Raw genomic sequence first — 17,046 nt, forward strand, 5'->3', positions numbered from 1 at the left:
GCTTATCGTGAGCTTCAAGCGCCTTGATGTGATCGGAAGTCGTTCGGTCATTCAGCGTCGTATCAGGTGAAGTACGAGCTGCAGAGCCCACTATGCGATCCACTGTAGTGTGTTTTACCGTTGGGCTTGGCGCGATCGTAGTGTAATGACTTCCTTCAGACATCATTCTGGTCAAATCGTCCACCTTGCTAGATAGATGGGCTAGCTGAAGGTGGGTTAGGCGAATGGCCTCCATCCCATCACGTCCATCAGTGCCACTCCCGAGAATGATGGTCCTGGGACACCTTCATCCACAAAGTCAGGACCGGGGTTCCGTTCCACGCCTCCAATCACTAAGAGAGTGAGGATTAAGGCAAGTCCAAGAGCCACTGAGTCTTGACCAAAGGACCGATTTTTTGGTTGACCGGACATAAAACATTCCAATCCGAACACGGTATGTTTGTGGGTCAATCATGTTTGCTGACGGATTCACTGGAAGCAGTTGTCGTCTTCAAAGCGCGTGACGCACAATAAAATCAACGGTTTTCGGCAATCAAGTCGAAAACAAATTTACGAAAAACAACCAAAATAATCGAAACTTTGGTAGTTAATAAAAAAGTAGCTTTGTAATACTCAGCTAAGTATTGACCTCCTTCATGATCTCCGTTAAATTAGGAATAGTTCCATGTAAGTCATGTTAGGCTTAAAGGCATACTCAAGGTAAAAAAAAAAAAAACACTAGAAGACTGTCAAATGCGTCCGACCCCTTCAAAAGGCGACACTAAATTGCCTACGTCACGATGCATCGTTGCCTACGTCACGATGCAAAAATCGTATGCGATATCTTTGGATCAGGGGGGGGGGGGGTTCATCGCCATAGGGACACACGTACGAGGAAATTGCTACCAAATGCTGCCAATGTGACGTCACTGGGATGCTCGGAAGCTGATTGGTCGTTGAGATTCGAGTAATGTAGTCAATGCTGGCGCACCGGCGCAGTGTTTTCCGACCGTTGCGTGTTATTACTTTGGTTGGTTGTTATGCAAAGTTTTAATATGTTTGTTTAATAATGTAAACACGTTTTCATGTGTTTGAAGGGCGCAAAAGCTTAACATAAGTGGCAACCACACTTTGTATTACGTTTCGTCTCATATATCATGAAGAACAACCAAGTATTTCAAGCTGGGATCATGCTGAGGAACCTCAACCAAGGTATTCATTTTGCGATGGATCTAAACATAATCTGGCGTTTTTTTTTAAGTTTCCATTTTTGCAATGAAGCTGGTAATAATTTTTCAGTGCTCGCAGTGCGCATAAGTACCTTGACCTAACATGATACACTCAACAAATAAAATGGTTAGAGCAAACACGCAATGTAAACAAACTAGTGCTACAGTGGCAAATTGAAATATAAATGAGCTCTTTACTTTTTAGCATTAAAATTTAAATTATGTATAGTATGGTCATATACTGCGGGCTGGGTTCATCTCAATCTCGTTGCAATGTTATCAGAGCTGTAAAAATGAAAACATGTTTTTGCATGGTATTATTGTTTATTTTCAAATTGGTCACTGAAGTTATTTCATGGGTAGGTGCTTAATCTTGTTCAACATTTATTTATTAGTTGCTTGTACTGTCAGCATAATGTTAGCCAAATTTGTTTGTGCTGAGAGTTTTCTGTTTACAGGAAAGCTGAGGCGAGGGCGAGTAGGTCCCTGAGGAGGACCACTGCAAAGGAGGTCAAGGAGATTCTGGGAGCAACCTGCGAGCAACCTCTAGACCAGCCAGCAGGCACCTCTGACAAGTAAGTCTAATGGTTTATGTTTTCACTCACATTAAAAGTGTTCAAAAATATCCATAAGTGTTAAAAATCCTGACCCGTCTTGAGCGACACCATCATTTTTATTCCCATTGTTAAAATGCATCAAAACATTCTTTTTGCCATGAGTAATGGTAACTTTTTTGTCGGGATAAGGCCACTCAATCCAATAAGGTGATGTTTCAAGTCACATCCACTAAATGTTCTGATAATGACCTATGCTGGTCCTAACTAGTGCTTAGAAAAAAGCTGAGTTGTGTTTCAGTCTTGGTTGGTGTTTGAACATTTTTATACGCAGTTTTTTTTCTTCTGAAAAAGTGCCATGCTAATCACGAGCGAACTCGAGGGGCAGTCGCCAAACGAGGCTTCAATAGTAACGGGAAAATGGATTAATGCAAAGCCAAAGGGCATGAATTTTTCGTTGTCCGCGAAATCTGTCACTTTCAATGCGTAGACTAGGCTCATTTAAGTGTTATCGTTTTTTTGCACAATATTAAATTGCCAATGTCTTTCAAGTGATGTAGCGTAATACTGCTTTCACAGTGCCGCTGCCGGTGTCGACGCTGGCAGCCATGGCCGGCGCCGAGCTGACGAGTTCCAACCTGGAAGCTCAGCGCGAGGGGCTGGCATTTGTTGCCGGCTTCGTGGCATACAAGTGTCACCACATCGACGCCACCCTCGGTAGTCGGTCTCCTGACTTCTCGGGCGCCGCCGGAGACACTGAACACCCTGACGAACAGCTGAATTGTGACGATCAGCCGAGGTCAGCTGTTTGTTCTGTCACAAGCCTGGATGGCCGCTGTGGAGGAGTTCGAGCGGAACTTCTGCCTGCTGATGGGGGCAACTGCAGATCAGGGGCCGCGAGTCATACAGCGTCTCAAGCTGTTCATCGCCGTCAAGCAGCCTCAGCTCGGCACCCGCGTGTCCAGGAAGTTGGCGAGCACCCGTCTCCACCTCCCCCTTCGGTCCCTTAGCCTGACTGGACGAGGTCCGGCAGCTGAAAAGAGCCGATAGAAAAGTTGGCCATCATGCAAGGAGCGCTAGGTGAGCTGGTAAACCGGCTCGTGTAGCGACTACGACTCAGCGTGGTGCTGTGTGACTCGGTGTGGTGCGGCCGGCTCTGTGTGGGTACTGGGTGCTGTGCGACTCGGCATGGTGCCTCCGGCTGTGTGTAACGGCTTTGCGACTCGGTGTGGTACGGCCGGCTCTGTGTGGGTGCTGTACGACTCGGCATGGTGCCTCCGGCTGTGTGTAACGGCTGTGCGACTCGGTGTGGTACGGCCAGATCTGTTGGTGCTGTGTGACTCGGCATGGTGCCTCCGGCTGTGTGTAACGGCTGTGCGACTCACTGTGCGACTCGGCGTTGGGTAATGGCTGTGCGTCTCGATATTGTACCACCAGCTGTGAGTAACGGCCACCCGTAAGTGAAACTTACAATATTTAGTGACAATGTTTATTCGATTTTTTCAGCAATTCAATTTAAGTGCATCCGTCCTGAGCGCACTAGCAGGGCAGCGGAGTCGATGTAATTTCGGTGACTCCCGACTCCTAGTTCCAAAAACTAATTCCGACTCCTACTCCGGTCCGGGCAGCACTGTCTATTCTGACCGATTCCGGCTCAGACTTCGCAGCCCTGCAGCTCCGCAGTCTGCGGAACCGATGAATTTTCGGTGACTTCGACTCTGACTCCTGCTCCGACTTCCAAAATCGACTCCGACTCCGATTACGGCTCGAGTTCGACTCCGACAATCCGATTCAAAAGTCTGGTCCCGACTCCATAACCCTGCGCCCTGGGACCCATACAAGCCTCGCTGGTTTCGGCGGGCTCTTCCTGGACGTGACCTGATATCACTATTCCTCACTTTGAAATGCGACATATTTTCAATTTCTCGTGCGAAAAGTGCTCGCGAAAGCTTTTTGGGCGTTATTACACGAAAAAATGCCACCGGAAAGCCCGTAGTAATGCTCTATACATAGGCCGGCCGCGGCGAGAGCATCCCAGTGACGTCATCCGGGGCCGGTAGGGGGAACGTAAAAAAATTCCCTAATGAACCTACCTGGTATATAGGGCCTTGCTTTGGATAGCATTAAAATGTATTAAAAAGCTAGGACCTTTCTAATCCCATCTACCAGCTTCATAGCATGTATTGGGCAGATCCGGGACTCCCGTATCTTAAGTTTATCCCTAGAGATGTGCCAAGGTGTGCTTTCACTCACCTTTCACTCATCTTGGCTTTCCCCCGGCCGAAGGCTTCGTGTTTTTAAGACCTCTAGAAACTAATTGAAATGAATATTTGACGGTAAGATTGCTGCAAAAGCATCAGACATAAATGCAAAATAAATCGTTCCTGGTCTTATAACCTCATTTCGCGTATGAAACCAGCCAAAGTCCGCAGAGTTTTAGATTCATCTCTAGGGTGTGCCAGGGTGGCGTATTAATCATCTTGGACCTCTGCCTGACCCGACGCCTCGAGTTTTAAATGCCTCTTTAAACTAATAACGTTAATAATTTGTGATGAAATTGATATAATATGATCGGAAAAGAACGCAGAATAAATTGGTATTGGTCTCAAAACATTATTTTGCGTATGAAACCAGCCAAACCCCGCGGAGTTTCAGATTCGTCCCTAGGGTGTGCGCAGGGTGGCTTTTTTCATCTTGGACCTCTGCCAGGCCCGACGCCCCGAGCTTCTAAGTCCTCTAGAAGCCATTGACGGACATAATTTGTGGTGAAATTGGTGCAGTAGAATCAGAAATGAATGTAGAATAAGTTGGTATCTGTCTCATACCCCTATTTTGTATATGAAAGAAGTTAGAGCCCACCAAGTTTTAAATTCATCCCTAGGGTGTGCCAGGGTGTGCCCAGCTGACTGCGGGTCCAAAGATGAAAATTTTGTAGGCGTATCCTGCGCAACTTAGTCAAAAGCGAATTGCAGAGGTAGTGTTTAATTTGCGCAAGCAGCGGCTCATACGTTTTGCGTTGGCAGCAAACCACTAATCATAATTGTTATGAATATCCACAAGCATTTATTCAGAACACATCTAGGCTGGTGTGATCAAGGTCATCCAACTTCCAACTCAGATTTGTGGGAAGTGTCGCGCAGCGTAATTTTCTTTCGTTCTCAGTCAGGGTGCCGGTGAGTTGTTGGGTTTGTGCCCTCATTTAACATATTTTTATTCATGGAAATTATGCAACAAACCTGTAACTGTCTTTATGGCGCTCCCTTTAAGCTTTATGTGCTAGGCCATGTGCAGACAAGCATGCATGTGTTTGTTGTGTTCATGGCCGTTTTTAACTGGAATTTGTAATGCTTCAAAAACTAGTGTCAATTGGCATAATCTAAGATTAAACTGGGCCCAGCCCCTGAAATAATCACATGAACTCTGGACAATATTCACTCATTTGTCAATGATGTATTTTATCATTCATAATGGCATGCATCATTACATATTACATATTGATATTGAAACATTGCATGGCAGGTATCAAGTATCCTCTTGCACTTCACAATACAATGTCACACTTTTCCATCATATTCAATCCCTTTTAAAGAACAGCCGGCTCATGTGCTCAGTGTAGGATTGATTAATCAGGAATCAGGATTTCTTGTTAGGATCTTCATCTTGACAGGATCTGAAAGAAAAGGATGTGGGTTTATCAACTGTCAATTCATTGGTATTTAAATTTTAATCTGGCTGTTAACCGTTTGAATGCGTTGAACATTTTTCAAAGATGAAATAATTCCATTTTTCCTAGTTTTGGAGATGAAAATATTGTGCCCATTAGGTGTGATTTTCCACCCAAAATTCCGAAAAATGGAACACAGTAGCGGTATCATGCTTCTTGTGATTTCATACGCGGCACGCTCACTGAACTGACTGATTGGCGCTCACCGAGCAGACCATGATGAGCCAATAGCGCCCTGTTGAGTATCCGCCAGAGGCGATGGACGGGGTCAAGGGTGAGCGATACGAGCATGACCTCTGGTCGGCCTCCAGACTGTTTCTGCCCAGTTGTCAGACATCGGTGCCTCCGTCATACAGCAGTTTTACTCCTGCCGCTGGCGTAGGATTTTGCTACAGCGTGCATCTTATGATACAGGCTAGGACCGTACTGCTGAATTCCTAAACTGAGCGAAAATGTTCGCCGGACCGGACCACTTAAGTCCATGCACAAATACTTCGAGTTAGATTATACAGGTGCTCCAAAATTAACCCGCGCCCTGCTGGGGGGGTGTTTGAACACCCCCCTTGTGGTTTTTCGCGAATATCTCAAAAACGGCGGCGCATCGTACATCAATTCCACACATGTTGTTAAAATTTCAGACCAAGGTCATTCAAGGTCAGGTCACCAGGTCACTTGAAGTGACCTCACCTCATAAAAAGTTTCAATGTCTGTCATAGCTACACCGAGTGACCGATCGCTTTGAAACTTTCAGCGATTGCTAAGAGCAATAGCATGTACAAAATGTATATCTCAGAATTTTGATATCGATGACCTAAGGTCAGGTCAATTTTGCGACCTCCCCATTATAAGTCAATGGGAGAAAATTGAAATGCGCCTCTTTTGGACAAAAGACATTATAAACACTCCCAAACACCGAATTACAAGTGGTTTAGACACACTGAACATGAAAATGGTGTCCGTGACCCTTGTTTATGCCCTGAGGTCATCTTAGGTCACGAATGGTATCTAACAGTTTTTCGCAAATAACTTTTGATAGAGGCATGCTAGAGCGATGAAAACGCCTTAGATGTGTTCAGCTCGACGATACGGATCGACTGATATGCAACATGACCCTTTCCGGTCAGGTCATGACCTTGACCTGAGGTCAAATTTTCAAGTTGACCTTTCAAGGTCAACTTATAGTTCATTCGATGCGTATTGATGAGAGGAACACAATGCCGGTAAAAGTAAGCTCGTACAAGGCTTGGGTCAAAAGTTATTGCAGAAAAACTGTTGCCGAAAAAATCGGCTATTTTTGCAATTTTTGCCCCCTGCAGGCAAAACCGTTGACGTTGGGTCAAATCTGAGAGAATGATTCAGAAAGGGCTTTAATAGGGCTATCGAATGCGCTTTTCCGCGGCGCTGTAGCTCTATTGGTTCTCGAGTTATGCGTTGGCTTCTTGGAAATTTTCGACATTCGACCTGGAAATCGGCGAAATTTTGCCTTCAATGACCTCTGGTGACCTGACCTTTGACCTGACCAAAAAATTGACCGAAGTGATTTCGTCATTATTTTTGACGCTCTTTCGAACGCCGCCTTCCGCGTATCGCTACGTGGCCCAGGAGCCGAGTTACAAGGGGGGGGGGGTGTTCAAACACCCCCCCCCCCCCAGCAGGGCGTGGAAATCCAGGACCCCCAGCCGGGCGCGGGTTAAACATGTTGATAGGCTAATGTTATCCAAATATACAGGGTGTCCCATAAGTTGGTTCTTACTTTAAATTTGCATGTAAAACAGAGCACACTGCGTTTTGATATATTTATGACACGTCAATGTGCTCCTCATTTCATGGGCAAACACATGAATACATGCTGCGCCATGCCGCATGTTTCGCAGCGTGGCACGCTTGAAGTTAAACATTCGCCGTCAGCTCCTGGAGGCTGGAACGGCGTTTCGTTTCGACGAGCCACGATTTCAGTATCCCCAACGTATTTTCATGAAATTTTGGATCCCATGAGTTGCCTGACATGTGATCTTGCGACAGATGCCTGTCACACTCTACTGGCACCGCTTTTGAGCTTTCCTTGACCTGTTCACCGATTCAGTGTCTCGCTTGAAGATGGGCCTACCTACGACCTTACGGATGCCATTTAGGTACTTCTCCAAAAATGTGCTCATACTTGCGGTTTGAGTCAAGCTAGAACGCTGATATTCCTTCCAGGTCTTCTTGGAGAAGCATTCTGCGTCCCAAAACTGTTTCTAGAATATTGTTACGATGTATTTGATCTTGCAGTGTTCGTGGTTGTTAGCGCCGGCCGCCGCTGTCGCCCAGCGGGGCCGCTGCTGGGGCATTCCACGTCAAATCGAACAAAAATCCGCTGTTTTGCACCTTACCATCAGCGATTTCATTATTGAGCGAGTTCCTGTGTCGCCCAGGACATTACATTGATGTTTTTTTTGCACATTCTGACCACAGGTCTTCTAAATATAGGGCATCAAATTTTTACAAAATGTTGCATCTTTATATTTTTGAACGACCCTAACTTTGGTTGTACTTGTTTGATTTGGATGAAATAAACCTTACTGTTTAGGTAATTTCTTAAGCATTTGTTGAGAATTGCACCTACTTAAATATATGACCTTGAAATTTGCTTAACTCTGTTCTTGCACAAAAATTGAAGTAGCAAAAAACACGCCACCTTCGATTTGGCTCATTTTCATATATTTTATTGCCTACCATATTCTTAACAGCCTGTGAAAAAGTTAGAGTGGGCCAGTCATAAGTTTTGAAGAAAATGGCACATATGCAAACGTATGTTAGCACGCGTAGTGGAGGAGGAAGAGCGAATTTCGCCCCACCCCTCCTGTTTTTCGCCAATATTTAATAATATTAATGTGGAATTAATTATGGCTACCTGTCCAGAATTGAATTGCACATCTCATCGTGCAAGCAAAAACAAAATCGGTTCACAACTTTTCTAGTAATAGCGATGTAAAGTTAAACATCCTGTCGCCGCGGCGACGCGGCGACTCGGCAGCCGGCGCCGACCGCTACGCGCCGCCTGAATTGTAGACTGTGCCGGGACGGAACGGAACGGTTCCGTCTTTACATCGCGCTCCTTACCGCTGATTATGTTCGATTCGCGTCAAATTTTATGAGAAGACTTAAGAAATGTACAGGCAATCTTATGGTAAAGAATTTTGAAAATCGGCAGGGGCGTAACTTTTTGGTTTTCGTTGGGGGGGGGGGGGGGAACGCTGTCAGGGGCGCCTTTTTAAGGGCATGGGGGCGCCTCCCTGTGACTGTCTAGAAATAAGTCATATTTCAGTTTACGGCAACATTTTTTACCATAGCACGTTGTTTTTTGTGCTGCCGTGTTTTGGCACGTTATGTTGCAGCTTTTTTCTGAAATAGCGCGCCAAAAGCGCGGAATTATTTTGAAACCAAGTACATTTTGAAAGCAATTTGGGGACCAGAGACCGGGGGCGGGTTGTGGAATTGGGGACCAGGGTAGTGACGCCTTATTACACAACGCATATGGTAGTTTTTCTAAAGAAACGAGACGAACTGATATATTGACAAAAAGAGAAATAACAACTGATGAAAAAGCGAGATTAAAGAAACAAATCTGTAGAACTTTACCCCACGCAGAAGCAAGGGACGTTTTTACGCCCCCCCCCCTTTTTAAGTTAAGAACGGTTAAGAACACACTTCATACTGCATCTTTTCCGCACGTGTTCTAGAAGCAAATCAGTGGCAAAAATTTGCCCTCATCGAGAAAAAAATCCAAAATTTGCCCCCCCGGCCCGCGCCGGACCGGGGGGGGGGTGTTTGAACACCTCCCCTGCGGTTTTTCGCAGCTATCTCAAAACTCCGCGCCGCCGTTTTTGGCACACCTGTTCAATGTTCATGCATCTTTTTTACACATGTTGTGCAAATTTCAGACCCAGGGCTCTCAAGGTCAGGTCACCAGGTCACGTCAAAAGACCTCACCTCAGAAAAAAGTTGCAATCCTCGTCATAGCTACACCGACTGAACGATCGCATTGAAACTTTCAGCGATTGATAAGAGTAACAGTGTGTACAAAATGTATATCTCGGAATTTTGATATCGATGACCTAAGGTCAGGTCAATCTTGCGACCTCTCCATTACCTATAAGTCAATGGGAAAAAATTGAAATGCGCCTTTTTTGGACGAATGGTATTCAGAACCCTCTCAAACATCGGTTCATACATAAACATGACACACTGAATCGGAAAAATGCACCTGTGACCCCTCTGTGTGCCCCTGAGGTCATCTCAGGTCATGAACGGTCACCACCAGTTTCTTGGCTATAACTTTTGATAAAGACAAGCTAGAGCGATGGAAACACGTCAGATGTATTCAGCCCGACGATACGGATCGACTGATATGCAACATGACCCTTTTCGGTCAGGTTATGACCTTGACCTGAGGTCAAATTTTCAAAATGACCTTTCACTAGGTCCACAAATAGTTCATTTGACGCGTCTCGACGAGAGGAACACGATGCTGCCAAAAGAAATGTCGTGGCACTCTTGAGTCAAAAGTTATTGCCGAAAAAAGTTTTCGTGAAAACTGCTATTTTTACAGTTTTTGCCCTCTTGAGGCTAAACCGTTGACCTGAGGTCAAATCTGAGAACAATGGCCAGAAAGGTCTGTAAAAGGGCTATCGAATGCGCTTTTCCGCGGCGCTGTAGCTCTATTGGTTCCCGAGTTAGCCGTTGCAGTTTCCAACATTGTTGAAATGGCCTACATTTGACCTTTGATGACCTCTGGCGACCTGACCTTTGACCTGACCCAAAAAATGACCGAATTGTTCCCGTCATGATTTTTGACGCTCTTTCGAATGCTGCTTACTGCGTGTCGCTACGTGGCCCAGGGGCCGAGTTAGACGGGGGGAAGTTCAGACCCCCCCCCCCCCCACCGGCCCGGCGCGGAAGTCGCGGATCACCAGCCCGGCGCGGGTCAATCCCAGACTGAGAGCTTTCAAGTTAAGGTCACCCATATACCTCTGTATACCGAGACATACAGAAGTCTGTGGCTTACCAGGTGATATCAAGTTATCACGAAATGATACAAATTACTCCTGCTTTGAACAAGTAGCGTTGGTACCGGAAGCCGGAAGCTATCATGACACAGACTCACTAGTCACTACATACTATCCCGGAAGGTAATTTAAATTTCGCTTGATGAAAGTCGTCAGCTTTTACGATATCCGATAGCATAATTGGCCTCTGAAACTGAGGACAAGAAGATTTTTTTTTTTGGGGGGGGGGGCAAAAACTTCATCTAAAGGCCAAGATCGTGGCAAATGAAACATAAATATAGAATCATGAGGGCCATGAGGGCTAGTCAAAGGGGTTACCTAGTATTGTCAAGATTGGCTCGAGAGGCGCTTTTATTGGTCGATGAGGCTCTCCAACTAGCTAAGTGTGCCGTTTTACCGCAAAAATAACAAGGGATTTCCCAGAGGAGCGATTTCAAGACTGGAGGGGCGCATTGATAAATAGTGAGGCGCCACTCAGCGCCAAGGGCATCGCTCTTGACCACATAAATGTCATTACGTTCTAAAGATGGGCGTCAAAAAAGCCTCAAGGAGCGTCTCCAAGAACCAATGGGAAAGCTCTCCTTCCTGAATAAGGGTCTCTGTTCTAGGAACAAGTCAACAATGGCATAAGGTGTGAACCACGGGACGCCTCAATTGGCATCAGGGGCAAGTTGCTTAACTGTTGAGGCTCGAGGCACTGCCCTTTCGGTCGAAGGGAGCCGTAATTAGCAAAAGATTAGCAATGGCATGTAATTAGCTATGGCCGTAATTAGCTATGGCACGTATCGCTACCAAATTTCAGATACAACTTGGGGGATCTATTTGTCACTTGACCTGGGAGTTTTAGCTTCCAGTGACCTGAGGTCAGGTCACAAGGTCACAAAACCGGTACATTGTCAAAATAGCACTAAAATGCACTATTTTGTTCATAAAAAGAGTTCTACATTGATTTATTGAGACTTGAGACACTGCCCTTTCGGTCGAAGGGAGCCGTAATTAGCAAAAGAGATGACGTAGGATACCAGTATAGTCAGAGGAGCATTGACTCGATGGATGCTATGAACCGTTGGGACGCTACGCCAAGCAGTGTTCGCCACGGGCCGTAAAATCCCAGTCCAGCCCAGCCCAGGCCCATGGGTTCACAGCCCGGCCCAGCCCGAGCCCATTCATGGTAAAAGCGTCAAAGCCCAGCCCGGCCCAGCCCGTCAAAAATGAATGGATTAAAAACTATTGACACCACACAGGCATCCAAAGGTAGCAAAGAAACATTCTTTTGCGAGCAGCATGCACAATAAACATTGCATGCGTGATTTATTAACTCGTTTGCGATTGCTCTACATGCGATTAACTCGTCTTGCACAGTAATGAGCCGTGTAGTTATAGTTATTGTCTCAGTTGCGAATCCCTGACTCCACTTGAGAGTTCTTGGCCCAGCCCATCCACAGCCCATCGATCCTGCATATTTGAGGGCCCAGCCCAGCCCGTAGCCCAGCCCAGCCCATGGCCCATTGGGCTGGCCCGGCCCATGGCGAACACTGACGCCAAGCAAGAGTGGCGCTTTAACGGCAGGGATACCATAACACAGAAGGCCCTGTGGGACGATTACATTGACTCAAGGGGCGCCCTTTTAGAATCGGTGCGACACCGTGCAGAGGGCGCCATTCTTAACCACATCAATTTTAATACTCACTGCAGATGGGCCTCCAAACTGTCTCGAGGGGTGCCTTCAGGAACCGATGGAACAGCCACCGAAATAGGGGCGCCGCTCTAGCTGCAGTGGTAACATAAGGTATTGACCGCATTGACCAGAGGAGCGCTTCATGTGGCTAAAGGGGCGCGTATATAAACTGGTGGGGCGCTACCCCATGCCCAGCGAGGGGCGTCGTACTTAGCGTAAGTCAGAGGAGCGCTAACTTCGGCTCGAGGGGCGCTTGTATGGACCGTTGAGGCGCTAACCTAGCTAAGTGTGCCGTTTTAGCAGCAGGGATGCCATAACACACTATAGCGTGCTATGGCATCTAGGCCCTCTAGCCTCCCCCCCCCCCCCGAGGAGCGATGATTATGACTCAAGGGGTGCCCTTAAGAATTGGTAGGCCACATACATACATTTCATTACTCAGTGCAGAGGGGCGCCAAAACTGGCACGAGGGGCGCCTTCAGGAGCCAATGGGGCAGTCTACGGACTAGGGGCGCTGTTCTAGCAACAATGATGACAAGGTATTGGCCAGAGGGGCGCTTCATCCACCTGAAGGGTCACATTGATAAACGGATGGGGCGCCGCTCTGCGTGCGGGGGCTAGTGATGTCAGTTACGGAAAATCGAAATACCGATACCAAACCAAATACCAATCAAAACCGTGGAGAAATACCGAAACCAAACCAACTTGGGAACATGAGGAAAATACCAACTTTTTACCGATTTCTTAGCCTCTTAAGCATTAGCGAGGGTCCATGATACCAACAAAATACCAAACACATTAGGGTTGAAATACCAAATACCGAGTTGGTATCGGTTTGGTATCGGTATACCAACAAGTTGGTATCCGATTGACATCTCTAGCGGGGGCATTAGTTATTAGCAAAACAGATGACGTAAGACGTGCGTGTTGTCAGAGGGGCACCACTTTGGCTCGAGGGGCGCTTTTTGGCCCATGGGGCACGCTATTTAGCTAAGTATTTACTTGCCGCAAGCGGCGCACCATCCCTGAGGAACGTTACACAAACGACTGACGACTCTCTCGATATGGGCATCAGAGGCGCCCCTATAGACCTCACAGGCGTCCCTAATTCCCATTAAGGCGCCCCTTTGGGCTTCAAAGGAGCTCCTCTTTCATATGGGCCTCGGAGGCGCCCCCATTTGGCATGCAGTCTCCCCTCTTTCGTATTGGGGCGGCATTATGGCCTTAAGTGGGCGCCCCTTTTGCATGTGGGCGCCCCTAAACTATAGACCTCAGAGGCACCCCGAAGGGCCTCAGAGGCCAATAAGGTGCCCCTCTTTCGCATGCAGGCGCCCCTGTGGCCATCTCAGGCGCCCGTGTTTTGCATTGAGGCGCCCCTGAGGACTTCATGGGCGCCCCTCTTTCGCATGCAGGCGCCCCCACGGCCTCAGAGGTTCCCCTCTCACGCATCCCATTTTCATAGGCGATGGCGCCCCCTTGAAAGATAGCGCTCCTATGACGCCGCTGGCCTGTGAGGGCGCCGTTCGGGCCAAGGGGCGCCCACCAAGGTTGAGGGGGGGGGGGGGGGCAAACGGAATGTTGGGGTGGCAGAATTTCAAGTTGGGGGGGGGGGGCACCTGCCTCCCCAAAAGTATATGTACAAAGTTACGCCCCTGAAAATCGGTTGGTAAACAATAGAAATATGAACGTGTAAACACAAAATTGTGATTGCTGCGTTTCCCGCGTCGGCCGATCCCGCCTCAGCCGGCGACATGTTACTCTTAGCAGGCTTCTTACTGCCATATGTATTATTGGATTAACTAGAAATTCCCCATACATACTCAAAAATGTAGGTATGTTTTTTCGTATAGTGAAGATAAAAAGACGTGAAGATATCGTTGCGTTTTCGTTGAATTTACTTCATGATGCATTTCCACACGGCTCAAAATTCATCGCAAAATACCGTTTGCCTGAGAAACTTTTACTATGGAACGTGACGCTTGACTACGATGACTATGCATTTCCATTCTCGCAGAGTTTGGGATATCACTAATCACTTAATCAGCAATCATTCATTTCAGAAAGTGTACACAAGCAAGCATGTCTTGACTCTCACAGAGAGTAGAAGAGTAATTAGTTCTGCTCATCGTCGTGATGCAAGTCTTTTCCGTAAGTTCGTACTTCTGTGACTTCAGTGCACCATTCTGTCGTCAATGTTTAAGGGATAAGGAATCAGGTTCGATGATATAACTCAAGCTGAAATTTATGTCATCTATGCTTTGTAGCCTTCACAATGAATTGGAAGGGCCAGGCGCTCGGCAGTTTTGCCCCACACAATGATTTTTTTTTTTCACACACCAACACGGACTGTCTTTCAAGGTCACGCGCGGTTGCGTGATGTCGATGCATGAAAACGGCGTTTGCCGCGAAAGTTATGAATGTCCCACTCCAATTTTTTCACAGATGGTTATGAACATTGTGACGGACATAATATGTAAAAATTACCCAAATCGAAGGTGGCGTGTTTTTTTGCTATTTAAACTTTACTGTTTTAATTCAAGGTCAAATGCATTTCAAGGTCACTTCAATTTAATTTTATAATTAAGAATCAAAGCCTTATCAATTGTCTACAAGACCCTGTTAATATCATTTTGATACCAGAAAAGGAACCACAGTTATAGACATTTAAAAAATTGATGTGCGGCATTTTTGGCTATATTCGATGACCTATATCTCAGCGATACGTTATCAAATTTCGAAAATATTGTACGTATCTCAGTTTTGAGCCATGCCCAGTCTGCCTACAAATTTTCAGAAAAATCGAAGGGGATGACGGATTTCGGTGTTTGATTTGACGTGGAATGCCCCTGCTGTGCAGCGGCCGGGCGGGGTGCGGACGCCGGCCGCCTCTGTCGGCCCGCGGGGCCGCCGTGATACGGTGGCCGGTCAGCGCGCATGCGTGGTCGGGCAGGACGCTGGCCGGTCGCGTATATAAGGGGCCGCCCCGGTGACCTGCGGCATCACCGTTCCATGCTTCTATCCTCAGGATACGGAAATCCTTCTCCTCCACGCCGCAACCCCCTTCCGGGCTGGACAGGCAACTTTATCTCATGCGGGCTGCTCCCTTGGAGCGGCACCGCTGCTCCCGAGGGAGCGCACCCCGTAGCCGGGTGCAGTGAGTACCTTGGGGCTGGTCGGCCTGTCCTTCGGGATGGGCTCAGCCCCGGTGACTCACTAGGGTGCCTGCCCAGACCAATGTCTCCCCCTAATTCCTATCATCCTTCCGGCTCTGAAATGGTCTAATTGGACCGAAAGGGCCTAACCCAACAAAACAAAACATGACCTGCGGCTATGGTGCGAAATGGTCCACGCGGACCGAAGCACCTACCCAACAATCAATCAATCAATGACCTGCGGCACACTCACACCGTTCCGTGCTTCTATCCTCAGGATACAGAAATCCTTCTCCTCCACGCCGCAACCCCCTCCGGGCTGGACAGGCAACTTTATCCCATGCGGGCTGCTCCCTTGGAGCGGCACCGCTGCTCCCTTGGAGCGGCACCGCTGCTCCCTTGGAGCGGCACCGCTGCTCCCGAGGGAGCGCACCCCGTAGCCGGGTGCAGTGAGTGCCTTGGGGCTGGGTGGCCTGTCCTCTGGACGGGCTCAGCCCCGGCGACTCACTAGGGTGCCTGCCCAGACCAATGTCTCCCCCTATATCCTATCATCCTCCCAGCTCTGAAATGGTCTCATTGGACCGAAAGGGTCTAACCCCCCCCCCCCCAAAAAAAAAATTACCTGCAGGGCAGTTGGAGATCTCGGCTCCATCTCGCCGGTCCTTCCTGGCGGAGTGATCTAGTCGCTCGCCGCTCCTCGTCCCGCGGTGAGCGATCGGAGCGCTCACCGGTATCGCCGCTCCTCGTCCCGCGGTGAGCGATCGGAGCGCTCACCGGTATCGCCGCTCCCCGTCCCGCGGTGAGCGATCGGAGCGCTCACCGGTATCGCCGCTCCTCGTCCCGCGGTGAGCGATCGGAGCGCTCACCGGTATCGCCGCTCCTCGTCCCGCGGTGAGCGATCGGAGCGCTCACCGGTATCGCCGCTCCTCGTCCCGCGGTGAGCGATCGGAGCGCTCACCGGTATCGCCGTTCCCCGTCCCGCGGTGAGCGATCGGAGCGCTCACCGGTATCGCCGCTCCCCGTCCCGCGGTGAGCGATCGGAGCGCTCACCGGTATCGCCGGCCGCTCCCCGTCCCGCGGTGAGTGATCGGAGCGCTCGCACGGGTAACGTTTGGTAGCGGCGTTGTTACGGTTTGGTTACCTATTTGTCGTGCGCCATGTTGGTGGGGACTTAGTTTGGATATGGGTGGCGGTTGCTTTGTTGGACCCAAATACAGTAACCAAGCACTAAACATTTCTTTACAGGCGAAGGGAGAACGTAACAGTATCAATCGCATCCAGGTCATCGTCTGGAGGCCTATAACCCCGCAATACCGTGACCCTGGCCGTTTGCATAGGAACAAAGCGGGACGAAACGGACGCTTTCTCTTTCGCCTTTACGGGACCGTTTTAGGGTTTGGACGAGTGTTTCATCTCGAACAATCATTGACTAGGTAGTCCAGATGACCACATTAATGTCATCGGCCCTCCAGTTTTTTTTTTTTAGCCTCAGGCATAACGAAACACATGCTTGGCCATTTTTTAAGCCATTTTCGACTGTTTGAGTACTCCAGAAAGTCTTAAGCTTAAGTCACCTTGAGTTATGTACTCCGAAAAATATTCTTAGACAGCTGATAATCCATCCTGAAAAGCCAGCTTATCAACTTTTAAACATTTTGACCTTTTTGATGGCCACTTTGACG

At 48.1% G+C, this 17,046-nt stretch overlaps 1 long non-coding RNA gene across 1 annotated transcript; it reads left to right on the plus strand.

Moving 5' to 3' along the window:
- The first annotated feature begins 1,084 nt into the window (after positions 1-1,084).
- Positions 1,085-3,586, plus strand: LOC122377463. The gene is made up of 3 exons (XR_006255871.1): positions 1,085-1,191; positions 1,667-1,783; positions 2,342-3,586. It is a non-coding gene; the product is annotated as an uncharacterized LOC122377463 (long non-coding RNA).
- The last annotated feature ends 13,460 nt before the right edge of the window (positions 3,587-17,046 follow it).

This window comes from Amphibalanus amphitrite, unplaced genomic scaffold, assembly GCF_019059575.1.
Source record: "Amphibalanus amphitrite isolate SeventyFive unplaced genomic scaffold, NRLGWU_Aamphi_draft 000045F_arrow, whole genome shotgun sequence".
NCBI lineage: Eukaryota > Metazoa > Arthropoda > Thecostraca > Balanomorpha > Balanidae > Amphibalanus > Amphibalanus amphitrite.